This window comes from Aedes aegypti, chromosome 1 (genome assembly GCF_002204515.2).
Source record: "Aedes aegypti strain LVP_AGWG chromosome 1, AaegL5.0 Primary Assembly, whole genome shotgun sequence".
Lineage (NCBI taxonomy): Eukaryota > Metazoa > Arthropoda > Insecta > Diptera > Culicidae > Aedes > Aedes aegypti.
Window position 1 is genome coordinate 300,680,351 of NC_035107.1, and position 18,266 is coordinate 300,698,616.

The 18,266-nt window shown below is 40.5% G+C and overlaps 1 protein-coding gene across 8 annotated transcripts in view; it reads left to right on the plus strand.

Moving 5' to 3' along the window:
- Positions 1–18,266, plus strand: part of LOC110674205 (collagen alpha chain CG42342) — a 658,184-nt gene that overhangs the window by 548,051 nt on the left and 91,867 nt on the right. The window lies entirely within an intron of this gene.

Below are 18,266 nucleotides of genomic sequence, written 5' to 3' on the forward strand. Positions count from 1 at the left end.
TCCACGCCTCATGCCCATAGAGGACTACCGGTCTTATGAGCGTTTTGTACATCGTGCATTTGGTGCGGGGGTGAATCTTTCTTGACCGCAGTTTCTTCTGGAGCCCATAGTAGGCACGACTTCCGCTGATGATGCGCCTTCGTATTTCCCGACTAACATTGTTGTCAGTCATCAGCAAGGATCCAAGGTAGACGAACTCGTCCACCACCTCGAAGGTATCCCCGTCTATCGTAACACTGCTTCTTATGCGGGCCCTGTCGCGCTCAGTTCCGCCAACCAGCATGTACTTTGTTTTCGACGCATTCACCATTAGCCCGACTCTTGTAGCTTCGCGTTTCAGGCGGGTGAACAAATCTGCCACCGTTTCAAATTTTCTCCCAATAATATCCATGTCGTCCGCGAAGCAAACAAATTGTCCGGATCTCGTGAAAATCGTGCCTCGACTGTTAAGTCCGGCTCTCCGCATGACACCTTCAAGCGCAATATTGAACAACAGGCACGAAAGTCCGTCGCCCTGTCGTAGTCCCCACCGAGACTTGAACGAACTGGAGTGTTCGCCCGAGATCTTCACGCAGTTTTGCACACCGTCCATCGTTGCTCTGATCAATCTTGTGAGCTTCCCGGGAAAGCTGTTCTCGTCCATGATCTTCCATAGCTCTACGCGGTCGATACTATCGTATGCCGCCTTGAAATCGATGAACAAATGGTGCGAAGGGACCTGGTACTCACGGCATTTCTGGAGGATTTGCCGCACGGAAAAGATCTGGTCCGTTGTCGAGCGACCGTCGATGAAACCTGCTTGATGACTTCCCACGAACTCGTAAGCTATAGGTGATAGACGACGGAAAATAATCAATGGAATAGCACTTTGTAGGCGGCGTTTAGGATGGTGATTGCACGATAATTTTCACACTCCAGTTTATCGCCCTTTTTGTACATTGGGCATATAACGCCTTGCTTCCACTCCTCCGGTAGCTGTTCCGTTTCCCAGATTCTGACTATCAGCCGATGCAGACAAGCGGCCAACCTGTCCGGGCCCATCTTAATGAGTTCGGGTCCGATACCATCCTTTCCAGCGGCCTTGTTGTTCTTGAGCTGTTGAATGGCATCCTTAACTTCCCCCATCGTGGGAGCTGGTTGGTTTTCGCTGTCCGCTGTGCGACGTAGCCATCGCCTTCGTCGTCCTGACCTTCTGTGCCTGTGTTCTCTGCGCCATTCAGGTGTTTATCGTAGTGCTGCTTCCACCTTTCGATCACCTCGCGTCCGTCCGTCAAGATGCTCCCATCCTTATCCCGGCACATCTCAGCTCGCGGCACGAAGCCTTTGCGGGATGTGTTGAGCTTCTGGTATAACTTCCGCGTTCCTTGAGAACGGTACAGCAACTCCATCTCTTGGCATTCCACCTCTTCCAGGCGGCGCTTTTTGTCCCGGAATAGGCGGGTTTGCTGTTTCCGCTTCAGTCTGTATCGTTCCACGTTTTGCCGCGTACCATGCTGCAGCATTGCAGCCCGCGCTGCATTCTTCTCCTCTAAAACCTCCTGGCACTCCTCGTCGAACCAATCGTTTCTTGAGCTCCGTTCCACATATCCGACAACGCTTTCGGCAGCGTCGTTAATGGCTGCTTTGACTGTCCTCCAGCAGTCCTCAAGAGGGGCCCTATCGAGCTCGCCCTCATCCGGCAACGCTGCCTCAAGATGCTGCGCGTACGCATTGGCGACATCCGGTTGTTTCAGCCGCTCGAGATTGTACCGGGGCGGGCGTCGGTACCGTACATTGTTGATGACGGATAGTTTTGAGCGCAGTTTCACCATCACCAGGTAGTGGTCGGAGTCAATGTTGGCGCCACGATAGGTTCTGACGTCGGTTATGTCGGAGAAGTGCCGTCCATCGATCAAAACGTGGTCGATTTGCGATTCTGTCTGCTGAGGTGATCTCCAGGTGTACCGATACGGGATGCTGTGCTGGAAATAGGTGCTACGAATGGCCATGTTCTTGGAGGCGGCAAAATCTATCAGTCGTAGGCCGTTCTCGTTCGTCAGCCGGTGGGCGCTGAACTCTGGGTTCTAAAAGCATCATTACCATGATACTTAGTGAATCGTTCTGAAGAAAACTAGAAAATGTATCCTCTGGCAGATACGCGTTTTCGACCTCATCTTGTACTTGACTCTTCAGGATCAGAATCCCTCTTGTTTTTATTCTTCTCGACAAGTCGAGTTTGTACATGCGGCCTTACAGTTGAGGTCAAAATACGCATATATATTAGAAAATATAAATTCTAGTTGAAATTAAACAGTGTAATACTTCATTTTTTTTATTTATCATCAAACAGATCAATAATTTGTAATCAATTTATTCAAACAAATCATAATTTTTTCGAGACAATAAATAGGAACATTCTGAAAGCATCCTTTACATAATTCAGTAAGCACATGTCTAATGATTTTTCTCAAAGATAGCCTCTATTAAGCAGATAAGGCCTTTTAGCATGTTTGTACAGAATGGTGTTGAAATCACTTCACTTCAGAGCAACCTCCGCCGAATTTCGGGAAAATACAAAACAAACATTTAAACATTATTAAAGACGAGATTGGTGGTCTAATGGTCACCACTTCTGTTTCATAATCAGAAGGTCATGGGTTCAATCCCAGGCCCGTCTTTTACCTCGTACTTTGTAGTTATATCTTTCACTTGCTTCTATCTTCCACTCCTAATATATTGCTGTGTGCATTTGAAATGCAAATATCAAATGCGGGAACACCAAATGCGGTAAGATTTTCAACAAGGAAGGCGAAGTCAAAATTTGATTTTCTTTGCTAGGTTGGCGGTGATGTGCATTATGGTTGCTAAGTATCCTTGGTTACTTTGTGTTACCGCATTTGCAGCTCAGTTAGACTGGATTTGCACGTCAAACGCAAACAGCAATATCACAATTCATAGCAGTTGCTCGGGAAATGGGTAGGACAGGTAGGACATGTAGAGTAAGGTGGGGCAAAAGTTCAACCTTAGTGGTGTAATCAAAGTTTCCAGGAAAAAAAATAGCAGATGAAACAAAACAAATACTATACAGTAAACCTTCAATATATTGGCTTTAGTTTTGCTGAACAAACTTGTGTCAAAATATTTATCCATTTTTAGTTATAACAGTTTCAAAATTGATTTCCTTTAACGAACTTTTGCCCGACCGGTGGGGCAAGAGTTCGAATCTAGTGTGGAGCAAAAGTTCGCTGGCTAAAACACAAAATATCGATACTTTTATGGCAGGCTTACTTTATACCAGCCGTAAGCTTATGTTTGCCGAGAAATACACACTAAATTTTTTCATAAATGAATTGCCCAAAGCAATGTTAATTGTAATGCACCCAAAAATAGCAGTTTTTCGCAAAACTAAGTGAAAATGTAAAATTTTGGTGTCTTTTTCGCACGATCAGGCAAATTTTGCTAAATTTGAAGATAATATGTGGATATCAGGCAATTTGCAAATTTTTCCGTGAATTTATACATAGGTCAAACTTTTGCCTCGCTGATTCGAACTTTTGCCCCACTATGGGCCAAAAATTGTTTCCAAAGATTTATGCAAAAACTAATACAACTCAAAGCATCCTTATGATAGGCCTAGAAACGCATTTACATAAAATATTGACAAATATTTTATCTTCATGTGGTTCCATGCATCGAAAGTTTGACCAAGAATTACAATATTCACGTCGAAAAACATCAAATAGCTATAACTTTTCCAAATCTCAATCATTTTTTATGATATTTGGAGTGAAAGTCCTTTATTTAAGCAGCATTCAAACCACCATGACATTTGTAAGTTTTGTTTTGAATTGAGCTAGAAATCTTAAAAAAAAAAAACTCTTGCCCCACTCGAACTTTTGCCCCATTTTACTCTACTACGCACAAAAACACCACAAAACCCAAAATGCTTGGAAAATGAATTACATTTAGCATCTGTTCAATATACATACAAATTCGATCATACTTATTCTTATAGAGGAAGGAAGGTTTTTCATGGATTTCTCGTGCCTAGTAAAACGTGACATAGTTTTTACATAACCCTCAAAAGTCAGTGAAAATTCTAGTAGACTAACTGTAATAATTGCCTCCAGAAACTTCTTTCATTGTTAGAAAAACAAAATGGAGCATTCCTCTATGGCATTTCTGAATGAGTCAATGGATGGTTTCTTAAAAAGGAAATAATTCTTGAAGTAATTCTTGAGAAGTTTCTGGAACATCCATAGAGAATAATCAGAAGATTATTGAAGAATCTTTAGATGAACTAATGGACTAATCTAATACCAGTCACATCGTGTTATACACAACACGAGTGTGATGGTTCTAGCGATTTCTGAACGTGCGATTACTCGTGATATGATCTATCAAAGCATTGCTGAATCTCTTGACGATTTTAAGAGCGATTCCTATAGAACACCCACTCTTTAGAAGTTCTTGGCTGAATCCAAATAGCCGTAGAAATTTCTGGGACTAGTTTAATGATGAAAAGTTCTGATGACTCGATGAATTATTTTTCAAGCATCATCAGTGTCTCTTGAAAACTTTTGCGGTAAGCTGGATCATTTCGGAGCAAACAAAAAAAAACTAAACAAATTCATAGATTTTTTATCCATTTTTCATCTAGAAATCGATGAGGAAATTAGAACAATCTCACTTTAACGGCAAGCAGTTTCGTCTATTTTTGCCAAATTTGTGTAATAAAACAGATTTAATAGGTATTAAAATATATAGGATATCCAACATGAATTATAACGAAAGACAGGTCTAGAGATAGGTTTCTTTTAAAAGGCTTGATCTTTATATTAATGCAAGTATCTAGAAAGTCTCTATTTTTAATGAAAAGTATCAGTATCTATTCTAACTGAAATGGTCTCTAAAGTATCATTTTTTCTAACTATCCTTGCATTGAACCCCGATGCAAATTTGTACAAAGTCCAGAGGAGGAATTATCATTGGAATTTCATTTAGAATATTTTCAGGGTATCCTACAGGGATCTCAGAAATTATTCTAGAGATTCCACTACTGATTCTCCTAAAAATTCTTCCATCGACTTTTCAAAGGATGCTTAGAATAATTTCTCCAAAATTTCCTTGAGAAACCTTTGAGAACTCCAAAGCTACTGCATCCAGTAATTTCCTCAGGTATCACTTTGATTTTTTTTATAAAACTGTCTTAGAAATTCCTTTAAAAATTTGTCACTACTCTTTCAACCAAATCCTCCAATTGTTACTTCCAATTTCTATAGAATTTCTTGTAATGATATCCGCAAAGGCTAAAAAAATAGTTTAAAGATTTTTTTTCTCAAGAAACCCAGCAAGGCTTTTCATTCGTTTGTTTGTGGATTTTGTCAAGAATTCATCCATGTTTTCTTGCAGAAATCCAAAATTCCTTATGGAATTCTTCGAATAAATCTATTTTTTCTAGGAATTACTCCAGTATTTCATTCATGTACTACTCCTGCAGTTTTAATTTTTTTAAAAGTTCATCAAAAGATTCTCATGCAATCTTCAAACGTTTCTAATAATTCTTACGATCATTCCTAAACACATTTCTATAAAAATTCCGTCCAGTTTTTTTCCGAGAAATTTCTTTTGAAAATCTCGCGGAATTTTATCCCCAAATTCGATTTTTTTTTCGATTGTCTTAGCAACTTATCTATAAAATCTTTCAAAATTTCCTCAAGAATCCAGGAGTTATTTTAGAAATCCTTGTTCATAAAGGGTGACTTCAAAATTGTCACAAGATTCATCGAAGTTTAATTTAAAAAAAAATCCAATAAAAAGTATCTCCCATTTTTCTCTGAAAAAAAAATTCAAGACTTACTTGAGAAAATCTCAAAGAATTACTGGAAGAATTTCTGTGCAAATCTTAGGAAATTTCAGGAGAATTAAATTGAGAATTGATTATTGAACTTTGATCGGATATCACGGGGAATCGATAGATTTTTCACTGGATAAAATCTTGGAGAAGTTATAACTTTTTTGAAAAATTTCTCACAGAATTTTTGGAGGAAATCAGATGATTTCAGAAATAATCTTTGGAGAAATTTTATTATTTGGTTCTCCTTGGCAAAATTTAGATTGCATTCTTGAGGTATCCTAAGCAAAACTCTTTGAGACATTTGGTTTGGTCTCTTTTTGGCCTCTTTTGGTCTTTCGTTTTCTTCTTTTTTGGCTTTACGTCTCCACTGGGACAGAGCCTGCTTCTCAGCTTAGTGTTGTTATCAGCACTTCGACAGTTATTAACTGAGAGCTTACTATGCCAATGACCATTTTTGCATGCGTATATCGTGTGGCAGGTACGATGATACTTTATGCCCTGGGAAGTCGAGAACATTTTCATCCCGAAAAGATCGACCGGAGGGATTTGAACCCACGACCCTCAGCTTGGTCTTGATGAATAGCTGCGTGTTTACCGCTACGGCTATCTGGGCCCCTTTAAGCCCATTTTTAAGTGAGATTTTTATGGCAAATTTAGAGAAACGATTAGAAGATAAAAACCAGCTCCCGAAAATCTGGTGGAGATATGTTGATGATGTTTTCAGCATAGTTAAAAAACACACCTTACCCCAAACTTTAGAAACAATTAAAAAGGCTCACAAAAACATTGAATTTACTATCGAAGTGGAACAGGATAACAAATTGCCTTTCTTGGACTTACTTATTGTAAAAGAACACTCATCACTTACATTTGAAATCTATAGAAAACCAACTAACACTCAACGTATTATTCCAAACACATTAAATCACTCACACCAACACAAAATGTCTTCCTTCAATCACATGATACATCGAATGCTAACAATCCCCCTCAGCGAAACTGGTAGAATAAAGGAACTCAACTACATTTTTGAAACAGGACAATTAAACGGTTACACAAGACAAACAATACAACAACTCATTGACAAAAGAACACGAGAACAACACAAACGTTCACTTACTACTCTGACACAAGAACAACTAACACTCAAACGTATAGCCGTCAATTACAACGATGATACAAAAAAGCTACGCCCAATCCTACGAAAGTTTGGTTTCGAGTTAGTTTTTACCAGTAGAAACAACCAACTCCAAACTCTCCTAGGTTCAACGAAAGACCCAATTGACAGTTCATATAAATCAGGCGTTTACCAAATTACATGCGACCACTGCAATAAAATTTACATAGGACAAACAAAACGGACTCTCAATAGACGTTTTAAAGAACACGTAGCAGAAGTTACTAAAGCACACAAAGACACAGAAAAAGGACATGTGCACCATTTCAAATCAAAAGTTGCAGAACATATTTACAATGAACAACATTTCCTTAACACAAAAAATATCAAACTCTTACGACATATTTCAAATCCTTGGAAGCTTGACGTAGCGGAAAGCATAGAAATTTTCAAACAAAACAACAATAAATTACTAAACAAAGATCAAGGAAATGGGTACTCTTAGCTGTTTAAACTTATACCTAACCTTCACACACACAGTACATAAACACATTAATTGACCACCTGCCAAACAAGCAGGAATTTCTAATTTTGACAATCCTTTCATTTGATTAGGTACACAATTAAAAAATGACCCCCTGTATACGATTACAGGTAGAATCTAGTTCTAACATACCACACACTTTTTTCTAGTATAAATAATAGATCCATGCGATGTTCTCTTCAAGTCGAGCACTCGACACTGAAGAAGTCTGTAAGTCGCAGACGAAATAGGCCTATCTGTCAAGATAAGCAACACATATTAGAGTTTAAAGGTATTTGCTCGCCTTATAAGTGATTTTAGTATTTTATATTTTGTTTGCAAAAGTGAAGTGTTAAAGTTCAATTTGTAGTTTTAAACATACTCTAATAATTCCTCCCCTAAATTTAATATAAAATGTGTAATCTCAATTTCCAGCCTAGGATTCCATCAGGTTAATTTTTTTTAGCTTCACTGTGCACAAAATATTTGCCAACGTTTGTTCTACCCATGGTAACGAACGTGGATGCGCCTCTGGTTCATAGCATTTGCTAGAACCAGAGACGTACAAAAACACCCGTTTGCCTACGCTTCCATTCTTCCATCATTATAGCACGCCTTTCCTTACGCCTGATACATAGGCAGTCTGCTAACCAAACAGCAAGCATCGCTGGCAACCCTACAACTTCCCTCATAAACTGTCGAAGATGCAGGGGTATGCCAGTTTAATGCATAATCAATTCCTCTTTCTTCCTTTTATTGGACTGCATTGTGTGTGCACTTATACACTAAGGGTGTCTGTTAGTCCAAAGGAGTCATCTGGTTGGTTTCTTGTGACGATACTGGGGTAGCATCCACGGGCGACCAATCAAGCTCCATCTCAAGTTTAAAAAATTTATCATTATAAAACTTTCGCATAGTTTTCTCAAGACTCTCAAAAAATCCATATTTTTCTCTTCAATCTAATTTGAGTACACAATAATGAATAATTTAAACTTTTCTTATTATATTTAACTAGTGGTCCCGGCAAACTTCGTCATGCCAAAAAGTAGGCTGTTGAAAAATGTCGTAAAATCTTCCATACAAAATGGTAGATTAGTTTTCTCTCGTTTTCCCGCCTGTTCCGAAAACTTTCTTAGACTTTTTCCCCGCACGAACACGTCGCATCCCCTGTCGATTACAACAGTGAAAGAATTATGCAAATCCGTTGACCCGTTCGTAAGCCATTTCGTGACATACAAACACCATTCCATTTTTATTTATATAGATGTAAGACATTAGGGCATACTTCTCAGATTCTATTTAAATATAAAAATAGCACATTTTTTTCAATACGCTATAAATGCTGATCCTCCATAAAAACTTTTCATAATACATCAATCTTGTCTAAGGATTTATCAAATATCAATATATTTTGGAATTGAATCCTGTTCGCATGTCATCAGTGCCTTTTCCACCGGGAACAATTCGTTACTGGTCACCATTGTTTCTCTCCAAGCTCCAAATCCACAACCAGTCAGTGGTTAAACCAACTCTATATGTTTCTAACCAACGCTGTGTCCCCCAAGAACTCACCAATCATCCCGTGTTGGCGCGCAATTTGCACCCATCGTTTGTAACCGCAGAAGTTCACTATCAGCAGCAACACCAGGTGTTACCTCGGCAACTCCTCCTCTCCCACAGGCATTCTTCTGGTTCCAATAGGCAACACAGCTTCTGGTCGTACTCCGACATGACTTTCTCACATTGCAAGTTGTAAAACACTCTGTTCTGGACTGGCTCTGGACCAGCTTCACAATATTCATTCCTAAACGAAGCTTCTCTCCGTTCTTTTTTCATTTGTTCAACGCCACAGTTCAGTCAATATTTTCAGCAATCAACACTCACATAGAGGCCAACATCCCACAGGAGGAAAAACCCTACCGTTGTTCTACCGAGCAACATGTGGAGCGTGGAGAGAAAAGCTCCATACATGACCTGGTGGCTGTTGGTTGGATGGACGCTGACGACGGTGACTCCGACATTTATTTTATTAAGCTCGCTGGAAGCCACAAAAATTGAATTTAATCCTCCCGTCAGAGCCCCGATTGTTGTTCATTGACTCGCTCTGGCTCGCCGACCGTCCAGAAAATTGTGCACACCACACAGTGATTCGAAGGCGGTCAAATCTTCAAAAATAAAAGTAGTTTACCCTCAAACAGTAATATTTTACAAGACTTACTTGAGGTGAATCATCTCGGAGTTCAAAGAGGGATTATTTGAAATCTTAGTTCAAACTCGAAAGTAATGATATACTGGATGTAGCTTTTTGTAACTTTGAGTGTTAATGTCTTTTTCAATGCACTGGGCAGCAGGTTAGTTTTCTTCTGGGAGGGAGAAACCAATACAAAATGTATGTACGTCATAGTGAGCCGGGATTCCGCTGTCACGAACTGTCACTGTGAGCCCAGATCTCAAACATTGGAAAAGCGAAAACTGATTGAAACACATTTTCGCATTTCATCAAAAGTGACAAAAATTGAATGAAAATCAATTCATGCACATAATGCAAGTAATGTCACGTGAGCACCATTCAACTGATTGAATATAAAGTATTGAAAAACGCATGGTTTTACATTTTCCAATGAAAATTAATATTTGGTGCATAGAAAACTGTGGCCCTTTTTCCATGATTGTCAGGAAAGATCGAAAGTACACAACAAAAGAAAACTAGCGATTTTCCCCAAGCCTGCCTTGATTGTTGTTGGCAAGCTGGAGTTATCGTGCAGTTCAAACAAACTTTGTTCTATATTTCGTGTGTAGTATCGGTGCCTCCCTCCCAGGTTTTCTTAAAACTGACTTGCAGAAATTGACTCGCAATAAGACAAAATTTATTGTCATTGTTGACTTAAATGCATAACATCGCTCTCGGAGCTCCGTCCCAGTTGGGACGTAATGCCAGGAAAAGAAGAACTGTGAATTTGGCCAACATTTGGTCTAGATCGCACCCCTGTGCACCGGACGGGTGGACAATCAAAATGAATGCAGAATTGGCGTTTCGGTTGCAAAACTGAAATCATGCACCGAATGACAGGTATGTACAACATAGAAATCGTAGTTGGCTTTGGTCGCTTTAATTTGCTTCTGTTTCCACACATAACAAAGTAGACACTGACAAACACACTCACGCAAACCGTAGACCTTTAAATGTTGCACTTTCAGTAGAATTTGTAGTAATTAGCCGTCTGGCACGAGGGCTTCTGGTGGCAGAGCAATGCAGCACAATAATATCTCTCCGCACACTCACATACACCCACCTGTGGACGCTTGTAGTTGTGTACTAGCTGGTGTGATTCCCCAATGAAACGGACCAAGAGAGACCGAAAAAAAAAATCCAAAGGTAAGTTTAATTTGAATCTAATTGTCGCCTATTAATTCTGGCTTAACAGCGCACCGACCGACCGCCTGACAAAACAGCAGCACTACAGAGGACCTCGTCGTGGCCCCTGGCGCATAGCTGCCGGGGTGACACATGTGTGTCCCGAAAGAACCAGACGTAGACAAAAAGAGCATAAATGTTTAGTCGACGGGGAATGGTATTCGCAATAACGTACGCAGAAGGTGCGACAGATAGCCGTAGCGGTAAACGCGCAGCTATTCAGCAAGACCAAGCTGAGGGTCGTGGGTTCGAATCCCACCGGTCGAGGATCTTTTCGGGTTGGAAATGTTCTCGACTTCCCAGGGCATAGAGTATCATCGTACCTGCCACACGATATACGCATGCAAAAATGGTCATTGGCAAAGTAAGCTCTCAGTTAATAACTGTGGAAGTGCTCATAAGAACACTAAACTGAGAAGCAGGCTCTGTCCCAGTGGGGACGTAACGCCAGAAAGAAGAAGAAGAAGAAGAAGAAGGTGCGACAGAAATGAAATTCTGCAGTGTTCCCGAGAGACGGGTGCCGTTTACAGCATGACTCCCAATTGGGTGTGAAACAGAAACTTTAGTAGTAGATAACGAAGCATTTAGCAAACAAGACAGAAACCTAAAATAATTTTGATAGATTCCTTATCGGATTTCAAATGAAAAAATAATCCTGCTCAAAATTCTAAAAAAATCTACCTCAGGATTCTGTGCGAATCCCCCATAATATGCTGAGAAAATTTTCCTATGGATGTTGAAAGAATCCTCCTCAGGATTTCGGGGTAATCCTCTTAAGGATTCAGAGAGAATCTTCCACAGGATTCTGGAAGAAATCTCCTCAGGATTCTATGAGAATCCTCCTCAGGATTCTGAGAAAATCCTTCTCAGGATTCTAAAAAACCTTTATTCTGAGAGGATCCTTCTAAGAAATCTAAGAGAAACCTTCTCAGCATTCTGAGAGAAACCTTCTTAGGGTTCTGAGAGAATCCTTCTCAGGATTCGGAAAGAATCCCTCACTGGATTCGGAGAGAATCCTTCTCAGGATTCGGAGAGAATCCTTCCAAGGATTTGGAGAGAGTCCTTCTCAGGATTCCGAAAGAATACTTCTCAGGATTCGAAGAGAATCTCTCCCAGGATTTTGAGAGAATCCCTCTCAGGATTCTGAGAGAATCCTACTCAGGATTCTGAGAGAATCCTACTCAGGATTCTGGGATAATTCTGCTCAAGATTCTTAGAGAATCCTGCTCAGGATTCTGAGAGAATCCTGCTCAGGATTCTGAAAGCATCCTCAGGACTTTGAGAAAATCCTGGTCAGGTTTCTGAGAGAATCTTTCTCAGGATTCGGAGAGAATCCTTCTCAGGATTCGGAGAGAATCCTTCTCAGGATTCGGAGAGAATCCTTCTCAGGATTCTGAGAGAATCCTTCTCAGGATTCGGAGAGAATCCTTCTCAGGATTTTGAGATAATGTTTTGAGAGAATCCTCCTCAGGATTCGGAGAGAATCCTACTAAATGTTCTGAAACAATCCTCTTCCGTATTCTGCTCAAGATTCTTAGAGAATCCTGCTCAGGATTCTGAGAGAATCCTTCTCAGGATTCTGAGAAAATCCTGCTCAGAATTCTGTGAGCATCCTCAGGACTTTTAGAGAATCCTGGTCAGGGTTCTGAGAGAATCTTTCTCATGACTCCTATAGAATCCTCTTAAGGATTCTGAGAGAATCCTCCTCAGGATTCTGAGAGAATCCTCCTCAGGATTCTGAGAGAATCCTCCTCAATGTTCTGAGAGAATCCTCCTTAGCATTCTGAAAGTATCCCTCCTACGGTTCCGAGAGAATCCTTCTCAGGATTTAGAGAGAACTCTCCTCAAGATTCTGAGAGAAAGCTCCTCAGGATTCTGAAAAAACTCTTCTCAGGATTCTGAGAGAATCTTTCCTCGTTATTCTGAGAAAATCTTTCTTAGCATTCTGAGAAAATCTCTGTTAGGGTTCTGAGAGAATTCGTTTCAGGATTTCGAGAGAACACTTCTCAGGATTCCCAGAGAATGCTCCTCAGGATTCTGAGAAAATTCTCCTCAGGATTCTGAAAGATTCCTCCTAAGGATTCTGAGATAAACCTTATCAGGATTTTGAGCTTATTCTCCCCAGGATTCTGAGCTTATTCTCCCCAGGATTCTGAGAGAATCCTCCTCTGGACTCTGACAGAATCCTCCTCAGAATTCTGAGAGAATCCTCCTCAGGATTCTGAGAGAATCCTCCTCAGGATTCTGAGAGAATCCTCCTCAGGATTCTGAGAGAATCCTTCTCAGGATTCTGAGAGAATCCTCCTCAGGATTCTGAGAGAATCCTCCTCAGGATTCTGAGAGAATCCTCCTCAGGATTCTGAGAGAATCCTCCTCTGGATTCTGAGAGAATCCTCCTCAGGATTCTGAGGGAATCCTCGTCAGGATTCTGAGAGAATCTTCCTCAGGATTCTGAGAGAATCCTCCTCAGGATTCTGAGAGAATCCTCCTCAATGTTCTGAGAGAATCCTCCTCAGTATTTTGAGAGAATCCTTCTCAGGATTCTGAGGAAATCCCTCTTAGGGTTCTGAAAGAATTCTCCTCAGGATTCTGAGAGAGTCCTCTTAGGATTTTGAGATAATCCTCCTCGTGATTCTGAGAGAATGCTGCCAGGATTCTGAAAGTATCCCTCTTACAGTTCCGAGAGAATCCTTCTCAGAATTTAGAGGGAGCTCTCCTCAGGATTCTGAGAGAACTCTCCTCAGGATTCTGTGAGAATCCTCCTCAGGATTCTGAGAGAATCCTCCTTGTTATTCTGAGAAAATCATCTTTAGCATTCTGAGAGAATCTCTGTTAGGGTTCTGAGAGAATCCTGCTCAGGATTTTGAGAGAACTCTCCTCAGGATTCTGAGAGAATGATCTTCTGGATTCTGAAAAAGTTCTCCTTAGGATTCTAAAAGATTCCTTCTAAGGATTCTAAGAGAATTTCTTTAAGAGTTCTTAGAGAATCCTTCTCAGGATTTTGAGCTTATTCTCCCCAGGATTCTGAGAGAATTTTCCTCAGGACTCTGAGAGAACTCTCCTCAGGATTCTGTAAGAATCCTCCTCAGGATTCTGAGAGAATCACCCTCGTTATTCTGAGAAAATCTTCCTTAGCATTCTGAAAGTATCCCTCCTATGGAGTACTTCGTGAAGCCCAAGCAGGACAGTTCGGTTTTGCGTCGTCCGATAGATTTTGCTCACGGTTTCGCGCGTGTTTTTGGAGCGTCTTGCTGGGTAGGTATTTTGGAAGGCACAAGCAAGACGGTTTGTTTTCGGGACGCCAAGAAGTTTTGCTGTCAGTGTCAGTTTTGTGTTCATTCGAGGATGGATTACCAACTGGTGAATTCGTTTCATGCTTGTGATAACACATTTTTTCTTGAAAGCGTAACTTTTAAGTAATATGAAAACAAACAAACTTTGTATAGTTCGTCACTATAAGTGTCGGCATTATGTTTTTTTCTTATACAATTTCAATATACATATATTTTTCTCTTTTTGACATTATGAAAAATTATCTTTTGAATTGTTCGACATTGTGAATGTTGACGTATTTTTTAAAACCTATACCATATCGAGACAAAATGCACAGTAATACTCATATGTAACTTTCAAACAAACAATGCATAGTTCGTCACTACAAGTGTCGGCATTATTCCTGTTTCATACAATTTAAAATGCATACATGTAATTTTCAGTTTTCGTCATTGATAAAAACATCTTTTGAATTGTTCGACATTATAGATGTTGACGTATTTTTTAAAGCTTCTACCAAAAACTTCTCTAGACAAAAATACAAAACTAGCTTTAAAATATAAGTCGTTTATTTCCCCCTTGTCCATGGATCGCATCATCGACCAGAGGTGACTCCCTGATCTTTTCCTCCCTCACTAATAAACACCCTTCCCGTGGTGATTGTGGAGATGCAGAGGTATTCTCGGTCTCTAGAAGCAACAATCATTACACCCTAACATTCCTTCCCCATCCCAACTGACTGTAAGGACTTGGCCGGCGCCGTTATTGATCAATAATATTAGATCTGCTAAAATTGCACTCCGAGAGTAAGCGGAAACTCCCATCCCTTATTCATTTGGATCGCAGTGCAATTATTACCAGTTCCGATCAATCACGGAGTAGCAACCATTGACATGTACAGTCAGTCTATGCTATGCTATGCTATGCCGCTTAGCATTCTGAAAAAATCCCTCCTACGGTTCCGAGAGAATCCTTCTCAGGATTTAGAGAGAACTCTCCTCAAGATTCTGAGAGAATCCTCCTCAGGATTCTGAAAAAACTCTCCTCAGCATTGTGTGAGAATCCTCCTCAGGATTCTGAGAGAATCCTCCTCGTTATTCTGTGAAAATCTTCCTTAGCATTCTGAGAGAATGCTCTTCAGGATTCTGAAAAAATTCTCCTCAGAATTCTGAAAGATTCCTCCTAAGGATTCTGAGAAAATCCCTCGTTGGGTTCTGAGATAATCCTCCTCAGGACTCTGACAGAATCCTCCTCAGGATTCTGAGAGAATGCTCCTCAGGATTCTGAGAGAATCCTCCTCAGGATTCTGAGAGTATCTTGCTCAGGATTCTAAGAGAATCCTTCTCAGGATTTTAAAAGAATCCCCCTCAGGATTCTGAGAGAATCCTCCTCGTGATTCTGAGAGAATCCTCATCAGGATTCTGAGAGAATCATCCTCAGGATTCTGAGAGAATTCTCGTCAGGATTCTGAGAGAATCCGCGTCAGGATTCTGAGAGAATCCTCGTCAGGATTCTGAGAGAATCCTCGTCAAGATTCTGAGAGAATCCTCGTCAGGATTCTGGGAGAATTCCTCCTCAGGATTCTGGGAGAATCCTCCTCAGGATTCTGAGAGAATCCTCCTCAGGATTCTGAGAGAATCCTCTTCAGGATTCTGAGAGAATCCTCTTCAGGATTCTGAGAGAATCCTCTTCAGGATTCTGAGAGAATCCTCTTCAGGATTCTGAGAAAATCCTCTTCAGGATTCTGAGAGAATCCTCTTCAGGATTCTGAGAGAATCCTCCTCAATGTTCTGAGAGAATCCTCCTCAATGTTCTGAGAGAATCCTCCTCAGTGTTTTGAGAGAATCCTTCTCAGGATTCTGAGAGAATCCTTCTTAGGATTCTGAGAGAATCCCTCTTAGGGTTCTGAGAAAATTCTCCTCAGGATTCTGAGAGAATCCTCCTCGTGATTCTGAGAGAATGCTGCCAGGATTCTGAGAGTATCCCTCTTACAGTTCCGAGAGAATCCTTCTCAGAATTAAGAGAGAACTCTTCTCAAGATTCTGAGAGAAAGCTCCTCAGGATTCTGAGAGAACTCTCCTCAGGATTCTGTGAGAATCTTCCTCAGGATTCTGAGAGAATCTTCCTGGTTATTCTGAGAAAATCTTCCTTAACATTCTGAGAGAATCTCGGTTAGGGTTCTGAGAGAATCCTTCTCAGGATTTTGAGAGAACTCTCCTCAGGATTCCAAGAGAATGCTCTTCAGGATTCTAAGAAAATTCTCCTTAGGATTCTAAAAGATTCCTTCTAAGGATTCTAAGAGAATTTTTTAGGGTTCTGAGAGAATCTTTCTCAGGATTTTGAGCTTATTCTCCCCAGGATTCTGAGAGAATTTTCCTCAGGACTCTGAGAGAATCCTTCTCAGGATTCTGAGAGAATCCTCCTTAGGATTCTGAGAGAATCCTCCTCAATGTTCTGAAAGAATACTCCTCAGTTTTCTGAGAGAATCCTTCTCAGGATTCTGAGAGAATGCCTCTTAAGGTTCTGAGAGAATGCTCCTCAGGATTTTGAGAGAACTTTCCTCAGGATTGTGAAAGAACTCGTCTCAGGATTCTGTAAGAATCCTTTTCAGGGTTATGAGAGAATCCTTCTCGTTATTCTGAGAAAATCTTCCTTAGCCATCCTTCTCAGGATTTAAAGAGAACTCTCTTCAAGACTCTGAGAGAAAGCTCCTCAGGATTCTGAGAGAATTCTCCTCGTTTTTCTGAGAAAATCTCTGTTAGGGTTCTGAGAGAATTCGTCTTAGGATTCCGTGAGAACTCTTCTCAGGTATCTGAGAGAATGCTCTTCAGGATTCTGAGAAAATTCTCCTAAGGATTCTGAGAAAATCCCTCTTTGGGTTCTGAGAGAATCCTTCTCAGGATTTTGAGCTAATTCTCCCCAGGATTCTGAGAGAATCCTCCTCAGGATTCTGAGAGAAGCCTCTTAAGGACTCTGAGAGAAACCTCCTCAGGATTCTGAGAGAATCCTCCTCAATGTTCTGAGAGAATCCTCCTCAATGTTCTGAGAGAATCCTCATCAAGGTTTTAAGAGAATCCGTCTCAGGATTCTAAGACAATCGTCCTTTGGTATTCTGAGAGAATCCTCCTCTGATTATTTGAGAATCCTCCTCAGAATTCTGAGAGAGTCCTCCTCAGATTTCTGAGAGATTCCTTCTCAGGATTTTGAAAGAATTCTACTCAGGGTTCTAAAAGAATCCTCTTCAGGATTCTAAGAGTATCCTTCTCAGGATTTATAAGAATCTACGTCAGAATTCTAAGATAATCCTCCTTGAGATTCTGAGAAAATACTCGTCAGGATTCTGAGAGAAAATCTTTTCATGATTCTGAGAGAATCCTTCTCAGGATTCTGAGAGAATCCTCCTCAGGATTATGGGAGAATCTTCCACGGAATTCTGAAAGAATCTTCTTCGGGATTCTAAAATAATCCTTCTAAGGATTAGAAGAGAATCCTGCTCTGGATTTTGAGAGAATTCTCTTCAGAACTCTGAGAGAATCCTCTTCAGCATTCTGAGAGAATTCTCCTCAAAATTCGAGAGAATTCTCCTTAGAATACTGATAGAATCCTTCTCTGGTTTTTGAGACAATTTAATGAAATCTTTAAACCACTTTATTGGAGGAACAACTGTTTTTAACAAACATGCCATGACTCGATTGAGTACTGTAATGTGAGCTCTGACTGCCATTTTATTTACGCATTATGTCGAGTTCATGAATCAGTATGTCAGATAGTCAAAAAGAAAGCAAAAGGCAGACGAAAGAGATTACCACCGAGACATAATTTGAGGCGATCGTTTAACAATTTATGTCACAGAACAGTAAAGTAAGCAGATGGTAAGCCCGTCTACATGGGGGTATGTGATCACGCTGAATAACGCTAGCTACGACCAGCACTCATCTGCCCATAAAGTGTGTGGCCTACTAGATGATGAGCACTTCGCATCTTCGCACTGCAACTCACCAAACACGCAAAAAAAAACGCAAGCACCACAAACTCAAGAAACAACAAATCAGCATTTGGAGGAAAATCCCTTCGTCTTGCCGTGAGCTGACGCCATCCAGAC